Genomic DNA, 24779 nt, shown 5'->3' with positions numbered 1-24779 from the left:
ATGTGTGTGGTTGGCTGTAGCTGCAACACTGGCTTAGTTGAGAGGCTCAGTGCATCCTGTCCAGGTCACTAGTCAGTCGCACGGCTAACACACATATAGACAAACACATTTACACTCACATTCACACTCACACCTACAGACAATTTAGGGTTTCCACTTCACCTAACCCTCGTGTCTTTGTACTTTTGAGAACATTTGAGCAGCTGGGGAAAACTCATGCAGACACAGAGAGAACATGCACACATCATGTTAGGTCGTGTTTCACTTTGGATTTCACCAACTACTCGAGAAACTAGTTGCTGAAACTCATTACATTTTCTACAACTATGGAAAGACAGGCTGATGTTGAGCACATTTGCCTTATTTCCATATTTGCGTGCGTTAAAAGCCTGTTTGCAGCTGAACTTGCTGGCAAAATTACCCATCAGCAGCCAGTATTGCCATACTTTATATGCTTCCTATCATTTAAACATCATTGGTTCTGCAACTAAAACTCAGCTGGCTTGACATCCCGACAGCACAATTTGAAATTTAACAGTGTTGACAGTTAATGCATTTCCCTACTTTAACTATCCAATACTTTTTAAAGTAGGAGCACCATCTTGTTTTAATCATTAGTATTTGATGTAAATGAATTGGAAGATGTGTTTTGCCTTGTATGAGATCAACGGTAAAAATCTGGATAAATGATGCATTATAGGCAAGGCAAGGCAAGGCAGCTTTATTTGTATAGCACATTTCAACAACAGGGCAATTCAAAGTGCTTTACAGAAACATTCAAGAACATTGCGACAAAATGCAAAAGAACATTAAGAAATAATTAAAACAGTTATAAAAACATAAAAACATTAAAACATTAAAGATTAGAAAATAAAAACAAGCTAAAAATAAAAGCTAGGATAGAAGCTAAAATTGCATAAAACTCAAAAGAGTAAAAGTTATAGTGCAGTGTCAGAATAAAAGGCACCCGCAAACAGGAAAGTTTTAAGCTTTGTTTTAAAAGAAGTGAGAGTTGGAGCGGTCCTGCAGGTTTCTGGGAGCTTGTTCCAGATATTTGGTGCATAAAAACTGAATGCTGCTTCTGCATGTTTAGTTCTGACTCTGGGGACACTAAGCAGACCTGATCCAGATGACCTGAGAGGTCTGGATGGTTCATAACACAGCAGAAGATCAGAAATGTATTTTGGCCCTAAACCATTTAGTGCTTTGTAAACCAGCAGCAGTATTTTGAAATCAATTCTCTGAGAGACAGGCAGCCAGTGTAGAGACTTCAGAACTGGACTGATGTGATCCACTTTCTTGGTCTTAGTGAGGACTCTAGCAGCAACGTTCTGAATCAGCTGCAGCTGTCTGATCGATTTTTTAGGAAGACCGGTAAAGACGCCGTTACAGTAGTCAAGTCGGCTGAAGATAAATGCATGTACTAGTTTTTCCAAATCCTGCTGAGACATCAGTCCTCTAATTCTTCTTATATTCTTCAGGTGATAGAAGGCTGTCTTTGTAATTGTCTTAATATGGCTGTTAAAGCTCAGGTCTGAGTCCATGACTACACCAAGGTTTCTGGCTTGGTCTGAGCTTTTTAACATCACAGATTGTAGGTGAGCACTAACCTTTAATCTTTCTTTTTTGGCTCCAAAAACTACAACCTCAGTTTTGTCTTTGTTCAGCTGAAGAAAATTCTGGCACATCCAATTATTGACTTGTTCAATGCACTCACTCAGTGCTTGTATTGGACTGTAGTCTCCTGGTGATAGAGTTATGTAAATTTGTGTGTCGTCTGCATAGTTATGGTAATTTATTTTGTTGTTCTCAAAAATCTGACCCAGTGGGAGCATGTAGATGTTAAACAAAAGAGGCCCCAAGATGGAGCCTTGGGGAACTCCGCATGTGATTTTGTTCAGCTCAGATTTGCAATTACCTATAGACACAAAGAAGTCCCTGTCTTTTAGGTAGGATTTAAACCAGCTGAGTGCTATGCCAGAAATACCCACCCAGTTTTCCAGTCGGTCTAGTAATATATTATGGTCAACCGTGTCGAATGCAGCACTGAGATCCAGTAAAACTAAAACCGTAGTTCTACCACTGTCTGTGTTCAATCGGATGTCATTGAAGACCTTAACAAGAGCAGTCTCAGTGCTGTGGTTTCGTCGAAAACCTGACTGAAAGACATCAAAAGAGTTGTTTAGTGCCAGAAAGCTATTTAATTTTTGAAAAACTGTTTTTTTCAATTATTTTAGACAAGAATGGAAGATTTGATATCGGTCTGTAATTATTTACTATTGATGAGTCCAGATTGTTCTTTTTGAGGAGTGGTTTGATGACAGCAGTTTTCAGGGCCTGTGGGAACACTCCTGAAACAAGAGATGCATTAACAATCTGTAAAAGCTCTGAGACCATACAATCTGATACTTTTTTGAAAAGGCCTGTTGGCAGAATGTCAAGGCAGCATGAGGAGGATTTTAGATGTTGTATGATTTCCTCCAGGTATGTCTGATTTATTGGATAAAACTGTGTCATGGTATTTGCACCAGGTTTAAGTGGACGCAGGGGAAACAAACATCCTGTACCTGCTATGGAGGAAGTGACTGCTTGTCTGATTTTGTGAATTTTTTCTGTAAAAAAGGAAGCAAATTCATTGCAGGCCCTGGAGGATAAAAGTTCAGAGGCTACTGACACAGGAGGGTTTGTTAGCCTGTCGACAGTAGCAAACAGGGCACGTGCATTGTTATTGTTTTTGGTGATGATGTCAGAGAAGAAGGACCGCCTTGCATTTTTCAGTTCTGAATTATAAATGCAAAGTCTCTCTTTATAGATGTCATAATGAACTTGTAGATTTGTTTTCCGCCACTGGCGTTCAGCTTTTCGACACTCTCTTTTTTCATTTCTTACCAACATGGTATTTCTCCATGGAGATTTTTTCTTACCAGAGACAATCTTCACCGTGGTGGGTGCAATGGTATCAATAACATTTGTCATTTTAGAATTGAAATTATCTACAAGCTCATTGACAGAGGTCCAGGGGAGGGTGGGTGTGGAAGAGAAAGCCTGAACAAATTGATCACTGGTATTTTCAGTGATATACCTTTTTGTGATTACCTCTGTCTTATCATTCCTGTGCACAGGAAGAGTACTCTCAAAGAATACACATGAATGATCAGACAGAGCAACATCCATCACTACAACCTTGGAAATGTTCAGGCCCTTTGATATGATTAAGTCCAAAGTGTGTCCCCTATTGTGTGTGGGCTCTGTCACATGCTGACTCATTCCATAGTTATCAAGAACCTGACACAGTTCTTTGGCCCCTCTGTCCTGTTGGTTGTCAACATGGATGTTAAAATCACCAACAATGACTACACAGTCAAAGTCAACACAAATTACAGACAGCAGTTCAGTAAAATCATCAAAAAAGTTTGCACAGTATTTAGGTGGCCTGTAGATATTGAGAAACAAAGCTCGAGAAGAGGAGTTCAGCTGAAGAGCGACATATTCAAAAGAAGCAAAATGTCCATAAGATATCTGTTTGCATTGGAGAGAATCATTAAACAATATGGCAACTCCACCTCCTTTCTTATGCATTCTAGCTTCGCTCATAAAACTAAAGTTGGGAGGAGTTGACTCGATAAGAACAGCTGCACTGTTATTTTGGTCTAACCAAGTTTCAGTTAAAAACATAAAATCAAGCTTGTGCTCAATAATAAAATCATTGATTAAAAAACTTTTTCCTGCCAAAGACCTGACGTTTAACAGGGCTAGCTTTAATGTGCTAGAAGCATTATTATTATTTTTTGGGACATGGTTTGGCTGGCAAGGAATCAATGCTAAATTTGATAAATTAGCACAATCAGTAAAAATCTTCCTGTTTCTTTGCAGATTCACCATTCTTTTTCTACTACTTATTAGAACTGAGATAGAAGAAGCTCTCATCACACAGGGCCCCAGCTTTTCCTGGAAACAGTCACGTGTATCATTAGCCTTGAAGCCTGGACCCAGCACATATCAATCTGTGCTTGCAACATTTTGTAAAGGAACATCCTTATCAGACTGCGGAGACAGAGGCTGATTCCATTGTGGAGGGGATGGAGGTGGTAGGTGTCGTGCTTGTGGAGATAGTGCCAAAGTTGTTCGAGGTCGACCTCGTGGGGGGATCATGGGAGAGAAAATGGGTGTAGGGCGGGGAGTAAGTTTAGTTCCAGCATTGACCAGCTCCTTCATGTGGTCAGTGAACTCCAAGAGGGGGGAGGAGGGAGAAAGGGTGATAAGCGAGGATGAGGACGCCTCCTCTTGTCTCTGCTGTATCCCAGGGCTGGCTTGTGGTGGGGGGTGAAATGATTCTCCTTGAGGTCCCCTGGCACATTGTGTTGTGTCTTCCTCCAGTGGTGATTCCTCTTGTCTCGCGTCCTTGGCAGAGGGAACAGATGAATGACGCAGTAAGTAGAATAGGTTGGAGTTGAACAATTTTACTCCTGACTTGTTTAGGCAGAGTCCATCTGCCTTGAAGAGATGTCTGCGGTCCCAAAAAAAGTTAAAATTGTCAATAAAATGCACTGAGTGGGATTTGCATGCTGTTGAAAGCCATGTGTTCAGTCCCAGCAACCTGCTGAATCTCTCGACTCCTCTTCTGATTGGCGGCAGGGGTCCACTGATAAACACCTGAGCATTCACAGAGCTGACCGTGTTTAGCAGACCAGTAAAGTCCCGTTTCAGCACTTCAGACTGTTGCTTCACAACATCATTCGACCCAATGTGCAATACCACATTTTTCACATTTGGGTGTGCAGTCACAATATCCAGGATTCTTTCTGCCAGATCAGAGACCATATCTTTGGGAAAACAGAGTACTTTGATGTCTTTACTCCACATGCTTTTCACATCTTTAACAGCAGCATCACCCACAATCAGAGTTTGAGTTTGAGGCCCAGTTGTTAGCTTTCCCTGTAGCCTTTTACCTTCAGAGTTGCTTTTGGTTCTTACCCTGCTGTGTGAAGAGTTGAGATTATCCAGGGCATCAGATCGAGATCCAGGGTCCTGCAACAGTGGAGCAAATCTGTTCTCCAGTTGCAAACTTCTTTGTTGGGGAGGTTTGTTACTCATCCTTCCTTTCACAGTTGTCCACGGTTGGACCTTACTTTGTACAGGGGTTGATGAGGCACTATGCTCGGATGCTAATGCAGGCCAGCCGGTCGCATCATATATCTGAGGGTGCTGGGTTCTGCCTGTAAGTTTTCCTCCCATTTCCCAGGGACATGATTTACGCTTTGGCTTTGCACCAAGAGCGTTCCAGGGAGGACTACTAGTCGATTTATTGCCCCCTTCTTGATTCTTGGTGGTCTTGTTGGTGCTAATTAGCTTTCTATTAGCCTGTTCCAGTTCACTGTTTTGAGTCAGTGGTAGAGTGGTTTCATTCCCACATAGTCCATTCACCTCCGCATTCACTTCGAGCCGGATAATCTTTGTTTCCAGCACTGCTATCTTCTGTAGAAGTTTGTAGTAGTCATCCGTGGAGAAGGGAGGCATCTTGCTGCTGATTAGCTTTAGCCAAGCACCTCGCTCCCGTTCACTATAGTACAGGCTTGTGCTGCTGATAGGCCACGCTCACAAAGTAAAACAGTTTTTAAAATAGTGGTAGCCTTCAGTTTCTTTCATAAATTAAACTCCCAGTGATTTGTAAGTATCCAGGACCCGTTTTCCAAAAATTTAGTAGCGAAAGATAAGCATAGCAATGATAAAAAGAAAGCAAAGCGAAGAGCAACTCAGCGAAGCGTCTGCACAGGAGGAAGAGCAGGAAGCACTGCAATATATCCTCATACAACGGTTCGTATGTTATCTTACGAAAAGTTATTCCTCATTTTTCGTGTGTTTTCCTTTGAATGTCCAACAATACGTGACGCATTCTTTTTAAAATAAATGTCCGTCTTCACAGGAAACAAGTTAGGTTTAGTCAACAAAACTACATAGTTAGGTTTAGGAAAAGATTGTGGTTTGGGTTAGAATAACACCAGAAGTGGTGTAACTTTAGTAGGAAAGTTGCATGACAAAAATTGCTTAGTTAGGTTGAGGAAAAGTTCATGGTTGGGTTAAAATTAGGGATGCACCAACTTTGTCAGTCCAGATACCGATAGTGATACCTGGGCTTTGGGTATCGGCCGATACCGAGTACCGATCCGATACCAGTGTTTAATTAATAAGCTGTATGCCTCACTGTGTGGAAGTGACTGGGATCTTTCTTTTATGTGGCTTGACTTAAATATTGCTTTCCGAACTTTGTAGAACAAAATGTGACCCATAAATACATATATATAAATTTACTGAATTGTTCTTTATTATTAAAATCGTACACCAACAACTTGGTAAAAAATCTTCAAAATTAACGGGAATTATAATTCAAGTGTAAACCTTTTTAATGCAGCAACCATTGGTCAAAACTTAAACAGGAATTCAAATTACAGTATATAATGTATATAGTATATAACCATAAAATTGAATTGAATATATCTGCCCCATTGTCACCGATATCCGATCCAGCTATTTGAGTCAGTATCGGCTCGATCCAGTATCTATATCGGTGCATCCCTAATTAAAAGAGCTCTGGAAGTGGCGAAACTTAAGTACGGAAGTTATGTGACAAATAAATCAACGTTGACTTCTGGTTTCACACGGTGTACGAACAACAACATCGGTCTCCTGGCGAGTCCTGGCGAGTCAACATCAGGGTGGATGTTGTTTGACCCAACCATCCACCCTGACCTCCTGCCTACACAGCGTTCGTCGCTCTTCATACTGCCTGGTTCACAATTATCTGGATTACATACAAATTGATTAGTGGGATATATATGATTTACAAAGCATAACTTTTTGCAGGTATAGCTCATAGACTGTACGGTGTCGCTACGAACGGTGTATGAGAACAGCCTGAGTAGTGCCATGTCAAAACTCTACCTTGCACCTTTACTACATATACAAACTCCATTTGAATGTACTGTTTAGTGTTTCCAGCCCCTTTGAGCATCTTTCCGTGGACAGCATACTCACTGTATGTGACATTCTAGATAGCAGCAGCCTGGAGCTGCAGTGGGAACAATCTGTGTGTAACAGATGCCTGGTGAGCCATCCCTCATTAAAAGAGATGAGACATCAGTGGTTTGTACTGTGGAGCCTGGAGAAATGCTTCATGGGTGCAAATATTGATTCTGTTTACTCTCTCCCTGTGGGATGAATGTTGTAGATCCATGTGGTTGAATATTTGCTCTGATTAATGATCAAAGACTGAAGTCAGATTTTGCATGTCGACGGTGGTCAAAGAGCTCATTATTCTCAATTTGTATACAAACAAAGTGCGCATTTATCGGTGTTCATTTTGATTGTTTTGAAAGTAAATTTGGTTAAAATCAATAATATTAATTAGTGAAAATCTAAATTTAAAAATATCATGTGAGGTGCAACCATTTATTGTTTGTTTTATTACTAAAAGGTAATTTATAGTTTCTCGCATATTCATTTTTCTGAGCTGTGCTGCTGAAAGATGACATTGTTTATTTGTTAACTACAATGAGTTGTGTCTTTTTAATTGCAGTAGGAAAAAGACAACTTTTGGATTTATGAAAACCAAAAATCTGTGAAAATTGGTTAAAAAAAGGGGAAGAACAAGCCTTAAGCATTAGTTTTGTTTACACATGGTTCTATGAATTCATATTTATTTTAAGACATTAATGAAATAATTCATTGTTAGATTATTCTGAAAGAAAGAAAGAAAGAAAGAGTAGTGGTGTAGCTCCTCACTGCACTTGTTTTTTCATCCGACAATGAGCCTGATAGTGATGATGTGTTCACTGCCTGTCCCACTGTGACGCTCTTTCTCTCTCCTCACCTGTTTGTGAAGCTGCTAAAGGCATGCTCTGGTGATGAATGGTGTTGATTAAGAGACAGTGTCAACATCATCTTCTGCCTGCTCTCTTCTTGCTGCGCTGCATCTTAACCAACTCGTAACAAGAAGGCAGCGAGCTCCTGGGAGAGGCAGGAGGCAAATCTGTTTATTTGTGGATGTAGTGAAGCATGGCCATGAGAACATGTGTGGATGTTGGGAATAGCGTTCATGTTTGTGCATTAATGTGTCACTACAAGTGGGTGTGTGTGCCTGTGGATATATGTGTGTGTGTGTGTGTCATTGTTTAGCTGTGTAGAGCTCATGTTTTCCATGACACCAAGTGTGCAAGAAATAAATAAAGTGGGTACGGAGATGCGTGTGAGCCGCTTGATTAGATTAGGGCAACAAATTGATTGTAAGCGTGTAGTTGTCGCTATCGTAAAGTGCCACTGATTGCGGAGGCGGGTAAGCGTGCTGTTGCCTAATTTGATCACTCAGCATCTAATGCAATCTGCGTTACGGCAACCATTGCAGATTGGGATTGATGTGCCAATAGGCTGAGAAGGAATGGAGAGGTGGAGGAAAGTTAGACGGCTGGAGATCGCACACAGCAATGTGATCAATAGAAGTTAGAGAGTGACAGAGGCCCAAGCGCTGTGCATTCACCCCCTGTGGCTGACGGGTCCATATGTTCTCAGAAAACATTAGACAGCTTGACTCCAGTCAAGACAATGAGACAGATTTCATTCATTTGCACTCAGTCTTTTTCTGAAATGCAATGGTAACAACATCCTCTTCAGTTCTAACATAAACATTTTACCATTATTTTAATGAAATAATAGTAAGACAACAAGATTAATATGTATTTTTTTGCAACAGAAAGCTAGATAGATTTGTTCTGTTTTGAAAAAAAAGGAGGAGTATATACGCTATATAAAACCGTAACCAAAAGGGGGAGAAATTTACATTTTATAGTTGGGATCCATAGACTGTATATAAAGATGGATGACATGACGGCTCCCCAAAAGTGAGGCCAAAACATCTCGATCCCCCCCTGGTGGCTGGCTGCAGTATAGGTCATAAAGCCCACCCCTCCATGTTAAGCCCCAGACACACCAACCCAACATCAGAGAACTAGCGGCGATGAAGGCCGCCTGTTGCGTCACCTCACGTCGCCTTTATTTTGGCCGACAAGTTGCACTTGAACACACAGCAAAGACTACAGCCAACGGCCAACTACCACGTACGTTCACCTGCGTGAGAGGAAATAACTCTCCACACCAGCAGGTGGCGGTAGTCTGTATTCGTCATTCAAAAAGGGAAACCAGAAGACCGAGGACGGCGGATATACAAGCCGTTGTTATGATACGTACATGAAATAAAGCGGCGTTTTCCAACCATTTTCACACCACTCTCACTCACCACTTAGCTTCACTCCAGATGGCCGTGACAAAATATCTGTGTATTGGAATGATCAGATGAGATGAAGATGAAAAATGAGAAGAGCCTTCTGTCTTTTTCCTCTTGACTTTGCTCGTTGGCTTGCTTTCCTCACGTCCGTTTCTCTTCTCGTGCATCGATTTGTTTTAAGCTGAAGAGCCAATCAGAGGGATTTCTCTCACCGACAGGTGCCACCGCCGATTCAACATGCTGACTTAGCCAAAAAATCTGTGACACGGGTCGACTAGAGCCATCAGTGCGGGATACACCGCAAAAGACTAGGCAGACGGACGCTCACCGACGGCCCTGGATCTGCTTGGTGTGCAGGGCCTTTAGCAGATGGGACATGAGTCAAACTAAAAAGTCAAAGTACACGTCAAATACATTTTCCCCAAAGATGGTTTCTGTCATTGTAGGTAGTTGTTATCACACTGATATATCTTCAAGTGTTAATTTGGTTTTATTTGTTCATAATTGTAGTTATAGAGATATTATGGTTAGTTGATGTGTTAATATTTTGGCTTCTCTTTTGTACAGTGGGAGGAAGTGGAGCTGCGTCCTCCATCTATATATACAGTCCATGTTGGCATTTCACAAATGTCGCACCTTCCATGCATGAAGCAGAAAAATAATGTTTAAATTATATGAATGATTAACCCTTTCTAATATGTTTCCCTGCTTTCAATGCATTTTTTTATTTTTCTAAACCTATGTCGTTTACATCAGATTGCAGTTTTCTTCTTCTCTGTTATTGGTGCATTGCTGCCTTTTACAGTGCGTTACCACCACCAGTTGTTGATACCACATCATTCATGTCACATCTGTGTTTGTGTCCATCCTTGGTCTTTCTGCGCACGCTGGAAGAAAATGAAAATACAGGAAACCACTTATCAAAACTTTTTTTCTGTCAAAACACCACAGAGTGCTTTTTTTCTTTTTTTAAATGTTCAGGAGTAACTTTTTAACCATTTTTCCATTTGTATGTCCATTTAGTGCCGACATCCCTTCGTTCTTTCCATTGATCAGTTCTGCATCAGAGGCTAATCACATCATAGAGTAAGATGGGTATGTGTGTATTGATTAACCTGTGGTTGAAGATTCAGACTGACCTCATATGAAATGGGTGAGAGAAGGGAAGAACTGGTTATCACAGTGATAATAAGGGTCCTGTCTGTCCCCCGTCCACTCCCATTAACTCCTGTCACATTCACTTCTGAACCCAAATGCCACATTAGCATGCTTGAGACCCAGTCCCACAGTGGCATCACACTGACAGCTCTCATACCTGCACCGCCTGTAGATCTCCTATTCAGACAGAGCAGCAGCTGCCATCATGGTTTATGCATTTCTCCACTTTAACAGTATTCAGACAGGCAGTAAATGACATACAGTAGAATATGAGTGCAGTGTCAGAATGGTCTGTTTAAAGAAAGATCCTTTTTTTTTTTATATAGTTCTGCCAGCTTTACTTAAGAAGACGACAAAAAAAAACAAGCTTGCAATCACAAAAGTATAAGAGTATGCTTTTAGGCCATCTCCAACAGGACTGGGAGATATTTGTGCTATCTAATGCTATCTAATGGCTTTTATGCACCACGTTTGATGCCGAGTACCATTTGTAATGTGTCACATTGTGTCACAACTGGCAAAGAGGGCCTTTTGTTCCTGAGAGGACAATGAAAGCTGTGCTTCATCCTTCACCTTTCACCTCTACAGCTCCGCTATCAAAGCCCAGGCATGTCGCGGTCAGCAGTATCATGCAGCTGGGGAACGGGCCTCGGCCATGAGGGGTTTAGTGGCTCTATCAAACAGCGTGATACTTTTTGTTACCTTTTCATTTTTTATTCAAGAGGTTTGGAACCAGAACCATATATTCCCACCCACTGGGTTTGTTAGAGGCACACACTGTCAACCATATGCCTTCCTCATCTCTGCTATTATAATAATGTGGAGCACAGCAGTAGCAGAGTGTCGCTAGCTGGACATTTTCCAGTCGAGGCTGACTGAGAGGCCCGACACCCCTCAGACTTAACAGCCCAAATAACATACTTTACAGCTGCAGGTGGCTGTGAAAATGGTATTTTTTCATTTGCGCTTGGCTTTCCCTGTCAAAACCGAAGCTGACGGCTACTGTTCAGTGCATACATAAGATGTGGAAAATTACCTTCACTTTGTGTGGGATTGATTTCAATTTGAAGCTCCATGATTTTCCCGTGTTACTGCAAACCGTCAGCTCATCAGTGAAAGCGGTGTGCCATGTATTAGCATCCATGTACTAGAGTTTCTCCTCCTTCCATAGTCTCTAGTAAAGTTGAATTAAATGTCTCCAAACGTTTAACCCATAATTCAGGCAGATCCTATTGTCACATTTTTTTTTACAGCCAGAGAAATGTGGGCCGGCTTGATTTTGAGTGACTGTATTGAATAATAAGTAAATACCAATTTGTTAAAGCTTATTGTATATTTGTTGACACTTTCAGAAGTGTTCATTCAACTCAGTGGTTTTTGAGGCATAGTTTGTAGTATTATTTTGAATGCCTTAAAGGATAACTTTGATATTTTTCAACCTGGACCCAATTTTCCCATGTTTTTGTGTCTAAGTGACTAATAGGGACAACAATTTTTGAAATTGGTCCAGTATTGAGGGAGGACGCTGTAACTGGCAGCAGCGAAACAAGTTGCGAGGGCAAGTGAGCAGCATCACTTTAATGCTACGTTCACTAAAAGGACTTGTTTTTGCCACTGACTGACTGCTCAGATTGTTATTATAAGTGTGATTATAAGGACCCTATAGAGAAATAAAACGTTTTTCTTACCTTTCTCTTGATCCGATCTGTTTGTTATTGTGTCCAAGTCCCGCTCAAGGAGAGGTCTCGTTGTGAAATCTGAATATCCGTATCCTCTGGCTCAAATAAATACGGCCGGCCATCGAATTCAAAGACTTCATCCACATTGTCGAAATCATCTAAATATTCAGCCATGACATTAAAAATATGTAATATAACACTAAGCTACGCTTTCTGTACTCCAACCAAACAAACTCTGCCCGGCTGACACTCACGTTTCCACCATGGATGTGTTCCACTATTTCACCGTTGTCTTCCAGCAACATGTCACCTCGTCAGATTTCACAACGAGACTTCTCCTTGAGCGAGACTCTTTCCATAATGTTGTAAGACTCTTATAACAACAATCAGAGCCTGTCATGACTAAAACAAGCACTTTTGGTGGACGTAAATGCCCCAATAGCACCATATTGCAGCCTGTGAGCAGCTGCCGTCTACAGCGCTCTCCTTCAATACTGGACCAGTTTCAGAGATTGTTGTCCCTATTAGTCAGTTAGACACAAAAACATAAAAAAAATAGGGTCCGGGTTGAAAAATACCGAAGTTACCCTTTAAGTGTTGTGCCTCAGTCGTCATTGGTATAGGCCTGTTACCTTACCTTTACCCTTGTTACCTGTGTTTTCATGATTTTTGAGATATTAGACATTAGTTCTTTCCACATTACATTATTTTGTAGTATTTCTGACAGATGAAGTGAAGTTTCTTTGTCTTGCCTGGAAGTCACACTAGTGATAAAGATGATTTTCAGACCTCTAATAAAGCTGACACATACTGCAACTGCCTAATCTGACTGACTAGTGCAACATATTAAAATGATGTTTTATATATAAAATGCAGAATGATGAGAAGAAAAAGTCATAATTCCTGAACACCGACTAAACTACATTTAGCACAATGTTTGCTTAGTATAGAAAACCGTGACCTGAAAAAATGACCATGAAGGACCAACACTGATACTGTACTGTGTAACAGTATATTTCTGTTATTGTGTACATTCCCTATATTATTCAATATGATGCCACTCATAATCATTGTCAGCTTGTCTGACAGGTGTGGCTCACGTAGAGCGGGTTGTCCACCAATCGGAAGGTCGGCGGTTCGATCCCCGAATAATGAGTGAATGCTGTCATGTAGTGTAAAAGCACTTTGAGTGGATTCCTCAGTGGAATATGATGTGATTCTTTCATTTTGTTATTGAATATTGCGAATACAGCTGAGACTTCTTTGGTTTAACAGCTGATATAACTGAAATGATGCCTCACAATACGACAAGAAAGCCATGCAACAGTAATTAGCCCAGGGATGACATCCAATTAATATGTAAAGATGTGTGCAAAAAAAGAAGACTTGCATGTTCCTTTAAGTAGCGCTCTGCCCTGGCACCGATGTTGAATCATTTAGCTGGGGGAAGAGAGTGGGAGAGATGGGGGCTTTTCATCTGATGTGGTGTTTTAACATTCAACATGCCACAGGTTATGAATCAGCAGTCTAAAGCATATCCCTCTCCACCCCCTCTGCCCTTCACTCTCCTCATAGATCTTCTACCGCCACTGCAAGCACTGCATGTGTCCTTATTGGCCTGTCTTCCCCTCCCGTGCCCACTCTTGGGCAATTCTCTTGTTTGTCCGCAGGGGCTGGAAAAATTAGGAGCAGGAGGAAAGGTTAATGTGACACAGAGAGGATGTCAAAGTGTCAGGCTGAGCCAAAACAGCCCTGTGAGCTACATGAGAGACACATGATTCAAATTTATGTTTCCACATTTGGTCCACGTCGAGCATCTATAAAGCAAAATGAGCTTGCCCACACACACGCAGGCTACATGTCATGTACTATACGTGGCATGGTGATGAATACAAATGGAAGCGCTTTAAAGACGTCTGCCAGCAGTAGCCTTTTAGGAACACGGATGATCGAACGGATGCTAGGAGATAAAGTGAGTGAAGAGTTTAGGATATCTTCTCTGAAAGGAAAACGATCAGGTCCGTATCTGCTCCTGCTGTTCATCATGCAGTTGTAATACAACCCAGGTTATACAATGCCGACAACTAGATAATACAGACCAGTGCCTTGCTGACATGCCTCTGTGAGCTATATCTGCAGCAGTATAATGAGGAATTAATGTAGTGCAGGCTTGCGCCAGGCAGTGTGCATCTTACACTGATAAAATGCTTCAGACAAACCTACCCTTCTGACCCGAGGTCCGTCACAAATGCAGACTGAGTGCTTGCTCCTCTGTGTACTGAAGTGAAGACAGCTAACAGGGGGACTCAATTTATTAATGCCATTCAGGAAGCCGTCGCTCAGAGGAACGAGGCAGAGCAGAGCAGGGCAGGGTGTGAAATACCATAACAATCTTCATGGCGCTGAGCGGTTTGCTGAGCAGGACGGCAGGAGGTGATGGGATGCATCCGAGTGCAATGAAGAGTGCCGCATGAGCAGAGGAGTGAAGAGCGCGTTTTGCCATGTTGACCACTAGACATCCTCCTCCTCCTCTTCCTCTCTGGTCTCCTGTGTGTATACAGTTGGCTTCTTATATGAATGGCTTATGGCATGTAGCTCACCTACTGAGTTCAAGCCTGAAGGAGCAGAAGACACACACTCTGAGACACCAGTGAGCTGTACTGCAGATCAGGGAGGATGACGGCGAAGGCAGATCTGAAATGAAGTGGATAACATACAGATGAGCCCCAGAATGTGTGACACATGGTCAACTTGGTAAATAATAGACTGTCTTGACAAGTGGTATCGTCTGCTAATCATTCACCTGTCCATACTAGCCCTGAAGAGAGAGGATGAGGGGGAGTTACGTGAACTTTAAACTTGCTGGGAGAATTTCTTTCTTAAAAATAAGGTTCTACGCTCTACCATGGATGTATTAAGAGAACTGGATACAGCATTGGAGGCTATGAAAGTTGCTCAGTGGTGCATGAAGTCAAAAAAGTTTGACTTCCTGGGTACAAAATAACCTGGAGTGGGACGTAGAGCAAGCGAAATAGCATTTCCTTTAACCCCGCCTCCCAGCCGCTCGGTCAGGGGCTCATTCACATGAACTGCAGCACGAAAATAAATCTGGATTCGGCTATTAGTGAATGTTACAACTTTTAGGACCTAATGATTTAAACAGGGCTATTGAAGTGTTTGTACTGGGAAGTTGATTAAATAAAAAAAAGTTCCGTTGATTCAGCTGATTAGATCAGGCTTGAAAAGGTGTTATCGGTCGCTATGAGCACCATAGATGTGAGTCAATAGGGGCCTACTACAACCAGTAGTAGGTTTTATCATCCATTCACATGGTAGATAACGGAAAAAGTATAAAAGAACATTACAGCGACCTCTAGCGACCGTAGTAATTATGACGGGAGCAGAAATGGAAGTCAAGCACCGTAATATAGACAGCGTGAAACTCCATATGGGATGGAGGTTGGGGTCGATAGATAGGACACAAAACACAGGGATTTCACCCAGGAGACCAGAGTTTTGCATCCCATGTGAAACCAACGTGTAGTTGTCTTTGTGTTCACAAGTGTTAAGTTTCACATTCACTTTTGAAACGTAGTTATTTTAAGCCAAACCATGATGTTTTTCCTTAAACTTAACTAATTGGTTTTGTTGCCTAAACCTAAAGAGGCCTTTTTGTTTGTGTTCAAAATGTAATGTTTCATTCAGTTTTACAATGTTGTATTCTATATTATAACTTTATGAAGTGAAATGGACCTGCATACCTGTTCATTTAGCCATTCTAGTCTTTTTGATGTGTAATGAAGCCAGTGAGTGTTTTGTCATGTTGATGAATGATGGGCAACACACATATATTTCATTATAAACACTATATTGTATGCCTGTCTGTTTTACACATATACAAGTGCTTTATGAGCCAGAAACTGGCGAACTGATAATATCAGACATAGAAAGGGCTTGAATTTATACTGTGTGTTTGTGTGTGTGTGTGTGGGTTGGTTGCTTTGCTTCTGCACATGTCTGCTAATTGGAGAGAATCTGCTATAAATAGAGTTTTCTTGGAACCTTTACACATTGAGTGGGAAGTCAAATTTGTTTCAGATATATTCCTCACGTTGTAACTTAGTATGTGTGTGTGTACATGTGTGTTATATCTATTTCGTCACTTCATCTGACTGTTTTAATCAGGCGATGATCTGCAATCGAGGATGCTCCCTGTTCGCTGTGCATTAACATTAGTAGTGACATAAGAGCATCACTCTGTTGAGAACAGAACGATCTGCAGCGCCTTCATTCATCTCCCTCCTGTCAGCAGCACAGCCTCAGCTATGTGGAATACTCTCATATGGATCCCCCGTCCCCTGAGACTCGTTGGCAGCTTATTGTTCTCCATATTCTCATGTCTGGGGAACTTTTTCATATTCTGCTGAAAATGAAGATGAATTGTTTCTCTGTTTTATGAGGAGAGCAGGGAACAAATTTACATTTTCTCCTTTCCCCGACTCATTTCCATATATGCTAATTATCTGTGTTTCTCCACCCATGGGCAACTGGACTGTATGTTTTCTGTTGACTTTAATAGAAGTAGTGTAAAGATGTTGAGATTTAAACGAACACTTTTGCTTATAACTTACGCTGAAGTTTTATATGTCACATAAATAATGTCACTTTGTGATCTACTTTTGTTTCAGGTGTATCCCCAGAATACTATGATATATTATAATGATACACTCAATGTCAAGATGGTGCGTCATCAAAATATTTTTTTTTCTTTTTTATGCATGATAAAGGGAATTTGACCCTCTATTATTAGAAATAGTTTGATTTAATCTCATAACTCTGCGTCCGGTCCATTGGTAAGTGGGGAATTTACTGGAATGTCTTTGGCTTTCTGCATTTTTGATCTTATTTTATTTCATTTTTGGCAGCCAGGCTTGAATCATCTCTAAAATGTTTCATCATCTCACTGGCATATTTAACATAATTTTTCATCTCTGTCACAAATCCTATTAACATGATGAAGTTGACTCAGGGGCAAACCTCTTTTTTTTTTTAGACTGAGAATGAAATCCGTTAGCCAAACGAATGATATTCTTGTAAATTGGTTTTAATACATAATCTGGAACTAAATTCATTCCCATTTTTAAGAACATCCAAAGTAGAGGTCTTCTTTGCTAAAGGAACAATTAGACTAAGTAGTCGAATACCTGACAAATTCAGAGAGCAGTTTTTACGAGCCTGACGAAATCAACAAACGGTTGTCAATACAATGAGCACAAAACTTTGTGTATTGAGTAAAACGTTGCTTCAGGCACACAAACATGTCTTCAAAGACACTCATAAACAGAACACACAGCTGTGACTTGTGTCTGCAGGGAAAAGTTTCCTTAAAAATATATATATATATATATATGTTTTTTAGCAAAACAAGATTAGTCATTTCTCGTCTACATGATTTTTTTTCATTGCTGAATGGACAAATTTATGTAAAATATTGGCATAGAGGTTGGACACATCCAGTTTCGAAAGAAGATCGGTTTCACTTTGGACCACTTTTCTTATTTTGTGTTAAAAATCAGAACCAGTGGGGCAATAGTAGGACTGTGCAATACGATGCGTATCACGATACATGGTTATGATTCAATTGCAATATATTGTGATACTGTAAGCAAGGCGATATATTTCAATTTTTAAAATCTAATTTTAGGAAAACTATCATAGTATGAAGAACACAGCGCCATATGCATAAAATCGGAGTTTACTTTTTTATGCAATCAGAACAGTGGGATCTGCATCTGCATTTATCACAGCTTTATCACACTTTGAGATGGCACACACACTGAGAGGGCAAACAAATGTATACAGCGTTATTATGAATCGATACAATATCACAAAACATAATATCGTGATATTAATTGTTTTCTTGCACCCCTAGACAATTGTGTGGGAATCCACGTACATTCTTTCTATAGGCAATTATTTTCATGGTTCTCGAGTGTCTGTTTAATTGAATTTTGTTAGTCTCACTCAACAGCTCTCCATGCTCAAATGGATTGAATACTGGGATTTGTGTTTTGCTGTGAAACATTGCAGGCTCCTTACAAAACACGGTGGCGTAATCGCAGAGTGCATGTTTTTAATAAAAAGAAAACGCCTCTTACAAATGAGCGTGTGACAGAAACATCTCAATAACACAGTAGCACTGATGGCATTCCTTCTTCTTCTTTTCTCATTTTGCTCTTTTGAGAGAACTCCTGTGCTTCAAAAGACATTTGGCAGCCACTCCACACTCCCCCCTCGTCTTCTGCAATCCCTCAGATTATCAAAGCATCCGGGCTCCGTGGAAAACAGAGAGGGGGATCTTTGGCAGAGGCGGTTGCCCTGGCAACAAGCTCAGTTAAGTCAGCTGCCCAGAGCAGAGGTAAAACACAACTGACTAAACCACATAACTGGAAGTTGGCAGACAGTTGACAGGTTGGAGTGCCTACCTGTCTTGGCCCAGCGAGATAACCAGGGTGAGAAAGGTGTGAAAAATCCTGTAGCTTAAGATCAGTTTTAGAGGATAGACTGACACTGATAGATCTTTGTACCTCTGATGAAATGTAAGATTCTGAACTATGGCGCTATCTGAACTGTAAGAGTTTCCGAAAACAATTATTCTCTTTTCTTAAAGTTTCCCTCCTCCTAGAAAGAGTATACTGTAGTGCTGTAATGACGACTTCCTTGTTAAAAGTAGTGAGATGTCTTTCTACTGGTAACATACACTAGAACTTTTGACATCTGCAGTCAAACATACTTTGGCAGTGCATCGTCGTCTTTTCTTGCACATGTCCTACTTTTGTATTTCGTGAACGTGTGCTTTCGATCTGCTGTCATTCACACAATATTGTGTCGCCGACTGTCGAGCTCTTCGGTTTTCTTCGCATTTCGGTGCAGCAGCGTCTTTTAAGGAAGACTGTCAGGCTGAAGTTGGTGCCATGTCTGAAAGAAGCAGTCAGGGTTGACATTTCCATCATCTATGTTCCTGTCAGCCCAAGTTGAAAACCGTAAAAACAAAAAAAAACTATACCTGTCTAGTAGCAGGTTTATCTGAAGCCTTTTCGGTGTGCTACAGTGAAATGTAATGTTTCAGTATATTTCATCTCAAAAGCCTTGCATCCTACGGACTGCCAAAGCTTGCATGCACTGCAGCTCAATACATTCTGCCAGATGGAGACAATTCATTGATTCTCTCTTGTTTGAAGCATCCAAAATCTTGAAGACTAAATAATGCATGTAAATCATGTGGTCTGACAGTACCTCTCGTGTTGACCTGAGCAGTGCTGATGGTGTTTGATCTGGACTGAAAGCAACTTTGCTGCTGACATACAGACCTGTCTGGTTTCCTGAGGGACCCTACGATCCAATTAGTAATTTGTTGACAAGTCGGGAATGTGAACATGGAAAGGCCTTAAAGTAAAGATCCAAGATGACAATGTGGACAAACTTAATGGACAAACGCCCATCTCATCAGTGTTGCTGTGTCTGGGGTTAGGGTCTCCTGGGTGGTTGTAAGTTAGCAAACTTCCTCTACATCAGAAAATGCTGACTATTATTACATTTGGAAGTAATGCAGCATCATCAATATACAGGAAGGTATGAGTACAACATTGTAGAAGGATTTTCCCCTTAAATCGACAAAACTGTTCAGGAACTGTAAGAAAAAAAAAACATTAAGTAGCAAAGTAGAAAGCAATATCTTTCATAAAAGCCAGTGTATATTTAAAATGAGAAAGCCCAGTGAATTTCAAGAGGGTCAGGCAGTGGAAAAGTATTGAAAGTAAAGTTTTACCTCCAGGGACAGCCATAATGAGTGGAGTAGCTCAGTAGCTGGAGCGACTCTTTGGACTGACGGACAAAAAAATAGAGCATTTTAGAAAAAGGTGTAACCTCTGGACCATTGGTGAGTCAAAATCCCCCTACTATCCTGATTTGCATTTATATAGCTCACAGCATTTCACATTTACATGTGAAAGCCTCTCCTGGACTAAGGGCTGAAGGGGGGGGTCAACTGCCAAGCTTCCCAGGCTTGTAAAACTGCCAGAAATTAAAAGTCCACGTCAATTCCTGGCAGTTCCCAGGAGTTTTCTAACCTTGCGTGGCAGCTGCGATGTCACGAGTTCACACGAGAATCGCGGGATCCGATGTCACAAGATAATCCATCTTGACAAGCTCTAAGTTATGCGTTTGTGCCCAGCTCGTCAGATAGCAGACCAATCAACATCCTATGAGGAGAGCTACTGCAGCTACGGGCGTGGCTTAGGTATGTGTGACGACCAGAGTTGCAAGTCCGCTTATTATAAGCAACTTTGGCCTTATTTTCCTGAAAAGTCGCTTACAAATATTGGTATGTTTTCTTTAAGTTTCCAAAAATGTAAAGTTACAAGCTAAAAAATCATACATACTGTATATATAAAGTGATCAAGTGGTTGCCTCTCTTTCTCATATTGTGGTAGGTAGGTAAGGTTGCTTGTTTTTTTTTTTTTTGGAGGGAGAGTTGCTTCTTTTGGGCTCATTTCTATGGACATGGTTGCTTGTTTCTCTCGTGAGATCTGGCAACACTGGTGACTTTCGTTAGTTTGATTGACAGATGGTTCATCCAATCATCTGCCAAGTATTTTTTGAAAGTGTCTGCCGTTTTCCGAACAGTTTCCAACGACGGCATCTCAGATGGTTCTGTGAAACGCACCATCTGACAGGGTCAGGTCAGGAGTTTTTTGGACTGCCTGCAAATTCCCATGAACAGCCGTTAACCTGAACTTCCACAGCAATTTACAGCGCTGCTTACTGACTTACTTACTTTTCATACAGTGTAGCTGAAAAATCAATTTGCCTCAAGGTTTTTTTTTTTACAATCTGTACAGTTTAGGACACCATCTGCCCTTACACCCCTTGATTCAGATAAGGAAAAACTTTAAAAGTTTGTCATCGTCAGCTGGATGTTTGTGGAAGCAGAATGGACCAAAGTGAAGTTGGCAGGGAAAGAAACATAGACTCATGAGATGGGAATTCAAACGCTGCCAGACTCACATGTGTATGAGGCCAGCCGGTCAGCTAATGAAGGATCAAACAACATGAGACATTTTTCCTGATTTTGTTATATTGGTGTTGCTAGACTCATCACCAGCCCACTGGTCGACCGCCCCACCAGGAAAACTCCCACTCCTCCAGATGGCCTGTCTGCCTCTGATTGCCAATATCCCTGCAAGCGTTATTCAGAACAGCTAAAATATCTAAAGCAGCAGCATCTAAAAGCAAGCAATTTTAATCATTATTTAGACTTTATCATTCAGAACCATACCACAAAAAAGTGATTGCAAAAGAACTGTATTTTCCATGAGAAGTTAAACTAACTTTGCCTCCGAAACTTGACTGAAGAAGCAACTCTGCGTCTTCCACAGATTGTGTTTTGATTAAGAGAGAGAGAGAAAAACAAGTGGACAAAAGGATTGAAACAAACTGGAGAAGTAATGTGAAGTTGGTGTTTATTGCACTTTTTCTCAGCTCTTTGTCAAGAAACAGCAAATATGATTTTAAAGATGAGTGAAAAAACACAAACTTTTTCAGGTTTCTGTGTCTCAATATTGTTCCGCCATAATCAATATGAAAAGAATAGTCAACAGATCAAATATGGCTTTTGGTAAAATTGTTGTTTTTCCTGTTAAAAAGTGCCTTCATCGTGAAGAGTTGGTTTGAACCAGTGTTTGAGTTTATCCTCGCAACACACCAATAAAACTGAATTGGTTGGCCATGTTGTTTTTTGTCTCATATTTTTCTTCTAATATAATTGTGCTTTCCTTCAATCTGGCAATATCTACAGCATATCATATTACTGCACACTATCGCTTGTCTAAACCCGAGAGTCACATTGTCAAAGCTCTTTTAACTTTTATTCCTTCCTGTTCATCCTGTATTCTCCACATTCCTGCTCCGTCTTTTGGTCCGGGTTTCTCTTTCACAGCATCCATAAAACACAGTCATTAGAGCCGGAGCAGGCTGAGAGGAGCACAGAGAGGGGGCATTCAGATAGGAGCTCTGTCAGCAGAAGGGACTGTTAATTGTAACCATTAGGCTGCCGTCGTGCCATACTGCCACGGCTCTAATAGAGGGTGGCCTATGGTTTAAACATGGCTCTCGCCCCGTGGACAGCAGCAGGGCTGTAGCGACTTTAACCCAGATCCAACAGCTTCTGTCTTGGAGCTGACACCGGATCATCCCTCCCTGTGTTTTTCCCAGTCTTTGAGGAATGGAGGCGTGGAGCTGAAACAAATTGTTATCTTTGGTACCTCTTAAAAACATGCCATTAGTCCCAGTTTCCTGTTCTCTTCTATCTGTTCCACTCGTTCTGATTATGGCCATGGAAGTGGAGTTTGTTTGCCTTCTTGATCACCGCTCTGTTGGCAGCGTGTGCAGTTTATGGAGGTTAATTGAAAGACTCAAACAGAATTAAACTCCTATTAGCCACTGTGCTGCGCCATAATTAAATATTGGCAATACTATTGCTTTGAGGACTCTTTGTTGTGATGGGTGTCACTTTGGCTCGTATTCAGAGTTGAGATAGGTGTGTACAGCAGGAAATTATCAGCTCAGCATTCAGACTTCTGCCTTGTGTTTCAACCCACTGTGTTCCTCATGAACTGCCACATATAACCCTGGCCCTGTCAGATGGCTTGTTTCACAGACCCAACTGAGAAGCTGTCATTGGAAACTGTTTGGAAAAGGAGAGACACTTTCGAAAAATACTTGGCAGGTGGATGAACCACCTGTCAATCAAACTAACCAAAGCGAAACTAACTCAGTGCTGTTCTTTGCTCTTCTTTCAATGAAGAAATACTCTCCAGTTCTCATATAACTGATGCTATTACAACATCTACTGTACGCTAACCTCTTCAGGAGCCACCATTGTTGTGTAGAACGAACAGTCGCCTCTCCATGTCTCACCGGGTCTCATGTTACGTGTCCAAGGGGTCTGTCTTTTCCACGTTCCCGTGCAGATTGGGGGCATCCGGCACGACTCGCCACCTCTGGAAACTCCCTAAAAACTTTTAAACGAATCGTTGTCGATCTAAAATGAAGACACATTTCGTAACTGCATGGCTTATTTCTCGCCTAAAATGATTTCAGAAACACATTTCAATGAACTATGTTTGTATGATAAGAGAAAAAAGTTCCCAAACGAGCTGCCACGTTGGTTCCAGTTTGAAAGATGGGACCACCCCGCTTGGCTGAGGTAGCTCCTCACAGGACGCTGATTGGTCCGTTGTCTGGCGAGCCTGACCCAAACCTTTTCATGTGACATTTGATCTGTGATTCTCGCGTGAGCTCTTGACATCGTGAGAATCCAGCTGCCGTGCAAGGTTAAGCCAAGCAGGGCAGAAGTTACTCAAAGCGGAGTTACCCAACATCTCAACAACATTTTAGATTGTAATCTTTTTTTCTTGTAATCTTCTTATAACTTTTTTTTCTGCTTAACATCTCCTCTGGACAAAGGATGCAGGTTTTAGGACAGAGTCTACATTCTTATGATGAAGTCAGATTTTCTTCTTGGTGGGCTCATTTATGCATGCTTTACTCATATTTGTGATTTTTTTATTTTTTGCCATGCTAACGGATTGGCTCTAACGATGGCAATATCGGTCACTCAGTCAGTCAGTCTTGCCACCACTCCGGTCACGTAGGATGAATTCAAATTACTTTAGTAATAGCTGACTTTTCCTTTAGTGCCACCATCAGGTTGACTTTTTGGGGTTTTCAAGAAATGTCTGAACAACTTTTAGATGGCCTGCCAATGGCGTAGCCACGGGTGTGCAAGCTGTGCCTGTGCCACCCAAAGAGGCAGCTGGCACATCCAAAAATCAGATGCAGAATGAATATTTAGTTATAACCTTACTAAAACGACTTACTATTACTAGACAAAACAACCCGCCACAATCCATCTGCTGCAATTCTATATTTCTTCTAGCAGAAGTTGGCAACCCTACACACACATTTAGCAGGAAAAAAAGTCATGAGCAGTCGTTGCGTGCGGCCAGGACGGGGAGAGGCTGCACAGAAAGCTGCCGGGGCTGGAAGAAAACAAAGCGGCAGCTGGCAAAGTCATCTCTTGCTGCATTCAGTTATACTCAGACATCGGAGTTTTGCTCTTGTGAATTTCCGACCAACCACTACTTTTCATATACTGTATATATAGCCTATACTGAGGTGGCTGTATTAGTGTTGAATCTGCCCCATAAAAATCTGCTTCCGCCCTCCGGCCGCTCGCATAAAGGGCCTCCATCTCAAAGTCCCAAGCTGAATTTCAGTCCAATGTCCACTCCTTGATCACACCCAGTTTTTCTGATGAACACCCACATTTTTTTTTCTGGCTACACTAATATGGATTGCCATGAAATTTGGTACATTCATGTTCCCTCTCAGGATGAATTGTAACCTTGATTGTTCATATAGCGCCATGAATATTTTGCTTCATGACCAAATCAGAATATTTTGTGTCACTTCTTGGCTTAAAGGGAAACTTGTTTAACTTCCCTCCATGGTGCCAGCACCCAGAGCTCACTGCTCATTTTGCCAGCAAAAGTCTGCTGGACGATACCTTTCAAACTACAGATTGTACTTCCGCATTTTTTGTATGC

General features: G+C 41.3%; 1 protein-coding gene and 1 long non-coding RNA gene across 2 annotated transcripts in view; one reads left to right on the top strand and one right to left on the bottom strand.

Moving 5' to 3' along the window:
• tex264a (testis expressed 264, ER-phagy receptor a) overlaps nt 1-24779 on the top strand; it is an 87683-nt gene that overhangs the window by 35482 nt on the left and 27422 nt on the right. The window lies entirely within an intron of this gene.
• On the bottom strand, nt 5612-23987 carry LOC119488058. The gene is made up of 3 exons (XR_005206859.1): nt 23975-23987; nt 14746-14750; nt 5612-5791 (listed from the first exon to the last, which is right to left on the bottom strand). It is a non-coding gene; the product is annotated as an uncharacterized LOC119488058 (long non-coding RNA).

This window comes from Sebastes umbrosus, chromosome 1 (genome assembly GCF_015220745.1).
Source record: "Sebastes umbrosus isolate fSebUmb1 chromosome 1, fSebUmb1.pri, whole genome shotgun sequence".
Classification (NCBI taxonomy): Eukaryota; Metazoa; Chordata; class Actinopteri; order Perciformes; family Sebastidae; genus Sebastes; species Sebastes umbrosus.
This window is presented reverse-complemented; position numbering and strand designations above follow the sequence as displayed.